Raw genomic sequence first — 5,111 nt, forward strand, 5'->3', positions numbered from 1 at the left:
CTAAAAAGTAATTGTCATTAGCAGTAATAGTCAATAATAGTTATTCGTAACCAAAAATGAATCACGTTATCGGCAATAGTTATTAGTAGACTGCGGATTTTGTGCATTTATGACAAAAATTGGTACGTACAATGTAAAGCAGTGGACATGTAAAAAATATTTAAGGACATGAATGTGTTAGTTTCAGCTTAATAATACAACTTTTATTTGGCCCTTGTGTCCTGTAATCAATGCAAACATTTTTTATTTTGCATAAAGATCCGCAGTCTAGTTATTATGTAGTAGTCAGAAAAATTGTAGTCATCCATAATGGGTACTTCTAACCAAAATCATTGAAAGAATAATATTTAACTCTTATGGCACAACTTTCACAAGTTTTTAATTATGTATTTTAGATCTACAAGGTGTTTGTCTCTGTTCCCACTAAAAATAAGATTTTATTTCATTCCACTTTCTTTAAAAATTTGTCTATATATTATTTAAACATTCAACCATGAATTATAAGATATGCTCTTCAAGTGCTTGTAATTACTAGACTGCGGATCTTTATGCATTTATGGTTTATGAAAATGTTCGAAAAAGGCTAGAATATAAAATTCTATCGAATTTTGTACAGTCTGCATTTGTCTTGAATCTACAAAGGCTATTTCCATTAAAAATATGATTTTATTTCATTCCACTTTCTTAAAATTTGTCGACAGAAATTGGAAAATGCGTAAACATCCGCAGTCTAGTAATTACGTTGGTTTTTCAAAGTTAAACGAATTCATTTGCACACATATTCTGCAACGTTTGTACTTAAAGAGAAAGCGGAAGAAGAAAACCCGCATTTTTTGAAAATTTAAAACCAGAAAATACTCCCTCCCCCTTCTTTAATCCTTAGCACTCGAATGTTGATTCTGAAAGAGACGCCACTAAAAATTGCTGTACCATAATTCAAAATATTGTTTACCTTATTAAATCTGTTGGTATCTAATCGATTGCTAAACATTTAAGTATAGTATGAGGTAATATATCAATTTCATATCCATAACAAAAAATCATACAGAATGAAATTATTCTTTTTTTTTTCATTACGCACTTGGCGCAGACATTGCAACTAGTTTCCACTATCTAGCAATTTGGTTAGAACAATTCTTACTTAAATCTAGGTAAGTCTTCGCGGTTAATGGATGTACTCCCAATTGCGTGCTCCACATATGTTTTAAACACTTCTTAAACATGTTTTAAATGTCCTAAATTCACTTAGCTTAAGTTACACTAGTTCAAAAGGTTTTATCCTTTTTAATCTACGAATAAGTCCACTCTTGTCGAGTAACTGTAGCGGAATTATTCTATTCAGAAGAATAGAATGTTTTATTTTCGAATTAAAATAGCTCCGAGTGCAAAGGGTTAAAATAGTTCAAAGAAGAAGTAAATACAGCAGCTGACAAAAGTTTAAGACGACTATCTTTGCAGTAGATTATCGCATTTTATTATATGCAGATGCTAAACGTCTAATAGTTCCCAATTGCTCGTAAGTGTTGAAATTCAATAAAGTATCTTCTGACGAAATTCGACGTCTGATAAGACGTCGCAAAGGTGAAGATCTTAGTCCAAACTACACCGTAGGAACACTCAATCATGGTAGTGTTTGTGTGATAGTGTGGGCATCATTCTCGTGAAACGGTCCAGCACTAATTCGAAAAATTAATGGCATTATGGAAAGGTTTCAATATCTGGACATTATGAAGGAAACCATGATACCTTATGCACGTGAATATAAGGGAGACAATTTCATCTTCCAGCAGGATAATGATGCCAAACATACCTCTAAAATAGTGAAGCAGTACTTTATAGAAGAAAATATTACTACCATGGCCATCACAATGACCGGATTTCAATCCAATTGAGAACTTGTGGAACATTGTTAAAAGAAACGTACACGAATATAAACCTAAAAATTTGTGTGACCTTTACACTGCAATTGAAACAGAGTTGAACGACGTTTCAATAGAACAATGTGTAAAGCTAATTGATTCAATGCCACAAAGATCTGCTGCAGCCATTAAAAATAACGGTTACCCCACAAAATATTAACACTTTTAAAGAAATTATTCTTACTTATATTAACATAAATACCCTTTTCATAAATAAGTCTTGAATTAATGTCCGTAGCAAATACTGCATTGATAGTTTCATGCGCATTCGGCCAAACACTGTTTATGTTTTGGAAGAGTCTATGTTGTTCGCAGATAGAGTGCGAATATATGTGTAAATGTTAAGAACAATGGAGAATTGTTCTACGTTTAATATCTCTAATAAAATGCGATAATCTACTGAGAAGATAGTCGTCTTAAACTTTTGTCCGCTGCTGTATACGTAGCTCCAGTATTTTTCGAGGAATGCAGAGAATTTTTATTTCGCATAAAAATCAGCAGTCTAATGATTAGCTGAATTGACCATATGCGTAAAAATGTTGATAGTTGGAATGTATAGTAAGTCGAATGGGGAATGCTTATAAAGTCTTCTGAATTTTAATTATTCATACCCTATTTGAGTTGAACTCTCAGAGCGTCGAGGACTTTCCCCGCCCTGGACGTATCATATTTCAACAAGGTAGAAGCATTTTGGAGCAACAGATTGGTCGATTGAGCTTCCTGCAAGATTGCCAATAGGGGCGAGAACGGAAGAATACAAAGAGGCAGCCGGCAGCGCAATCCCATGCCACACCCAAAGGAGTTGGAGTATGGGGCGGGGATCATTCAATGGCGAATCACGATGGAAACGATATGTGAGGTCTGGAGGTAGTAAACTCTGGGGATCTTTGCTTCGATTTTATAATTCTACATATACTGCAAGCTGCGCGCGTGTGTGTGCGCGCGCGTAGTTTCTAGCCAAACTACATAATTGTTATTACTACAGAATTTCATAACAGACATTAAACAGTTTTAAGTTTTAACCCTTCTATTCATAACACCCATTTGATACCCATTTTGGACTTCAAGTTAGAATGTTTTTATGACCCTGATGAATTGTCTTGAAACCCGTTCAGAACCTCGTTATTTAACTCATTCCCGATCGACTTACGTATGTACATATTTACAGTTCAACAAATCGTTTAACCAGAAAAAGAAAAACCACTTCGAAATTTGCAACATGCTTTTCGTACTTGGGGTACTCAGGAATAAATGGGTGATGGTACCCATTTTAAACTTCAAGTTAACATGTTTTTATGACCTTGAATTGTCTTGAAACCCGTCTAGAGAACCTCGTTATTTAACTTATTTCCGATCGATTTACGTATTTACAGTTCCGCAAATTGTTTATCCATAGAAAAAAGAACCACTTCGAAATTTGCAGCATACTTTTAATACTCGGGGTCTCCTAGTACCCTATTTGGATTTCGAGTTAGAATGTTTTTATGACTCTGAAAAATGTCTATTTCGCTTCAGTTTGCTGCAATTCAGTCAGAACATTTTTATTCTGCATAGAGATCCGCTGTGTAGCCGTTTCTTGCAAAGTTTTTGGAAATTTCCACCATTTCCTTGAGAATACCGTCATTTCCCTGTCGTGAGTTTTCAACGCGCTCAAAAGGTAACCAGAACAGATGTACCGGCAACGACAAAGGTGATAGGTGTGACGACCTCCCAGACTTAGGTCGCACCCTCGCCACCAAAGCGTAGGGGTGGCCGAGTTACCATTTTCTGTGCACCCGAACGAGCGTGTGTGTCCTAAAGTTTAGTTACTCTTTCTCACTTAAATGTCTTCATAATACATGATTTTCTAAACAAAGTTTGTACTCCAATTTGTGCACCCGAACGAGCGCGTGTCCTAAAATTTAGTTACTTTCTCACTTAAATATCTTCATAATACATGATTTTCTAAACATAGTTTGTACTCGTATCTACAGAGGGAGGAGTGGTAATGTGTCCCCCTACAGGGGTAATGCCATCCCCTTGCAAATTTACCGAAGAACGGTGTAATTTCTTGCGTCTGCTGGATTTATGTGTATATGTATACATACATACATATGTATAATATGTACACTGTACACGCCCGCTTGTAGGTGTTAAGACACCTCTGGTTTTTAGTAAAACTCTAGTATTTCGTATAGATTACGAACCTTTAACACTACATAGAACTATCGGATGAGTTAATATAACTTACTCTTGATTTGTTCTTTTAGAAATATTAGTATTATAAATATGTTTTTCTGAGAAACTTTTTTAGCGAACTTCTCTATTGAAGTACATATTTAAACAAAACTGGTACGAAATCTAAATAAATGCAGTTTTGTCAATATTATAAGGCAATGTATGCTAATTGCGTTTAGTGCTGGTAGTTCTAGTGTTAACACTTTAACTACCGGAAGCCTGTTAATAGGATTTTCAATAATTTTGCTGTAGCAAAAGAAAGCATAGACATTTTCTTTTACATTGCAATCTTAAATCAAACTATTAGATAACGCTATTGAGGGTGTCTTGTTAGTTCATAATGAAAATTGCTGTTACTATTGAAGGTTTCATTAAAAAGTGTTTAGCCCTGAACCATAGATTTTTCAAAATTAAGCAATAATCACCGGTCGGTAATGTGTTAACTGTATTGACTACATAATACAATATGTAAATATAACGATAATCATCCAAAAAACCTGGTAAAAATTGCAGTTTTTCACGATTTTCGACTTCAAATTGCAATAAATCTAAGGATATTACATCTTTCAATGCCTGTCGTTTTTTCCCGTATCAACCGATTTCGATGAGACTTTCACAGTGCATATAATTGACGCAGATCTACAAAACGTATTTAAAAAATTTTTAATATGCGCACATAGGCCACATAAAAAACTTTTAGTATTTTTTCTACAATTTTGATCAATTGCAATGTTTGACAAAATTTCTTTTACAACCTGTCAGAACTAATTGCTCTAGCTTCCCAAATAAGTTCAAATCACATACAGTACAATATTAAAAAAGTTATCGTCTCTTTTTTAGAGCGTCCGAATATTAATTTGCATTTCCTATGTGGTTAATGGAGAACATTGATGCTATTTTTGCTATGTATACATTTTAGTATGTTTACTCTGTGTCACAAACATTGTCAACGAACATAAATTTGTTTTAGTAGTC

Source organism: Lasioglossum baleicum, chromosome 13 (assembly GCF_051020765.1).
Source record: "Lasioglossum baleicum chromosome 13, iyLasBale1, whole genome shotgun sequence".
Taxonomy (NCBI): Eukaryota; Metazoa; Arthropoda; class Insecta; order Hymenoptera; family Halictidae; genus Lasioglossum; species Lasioglossum baleicum.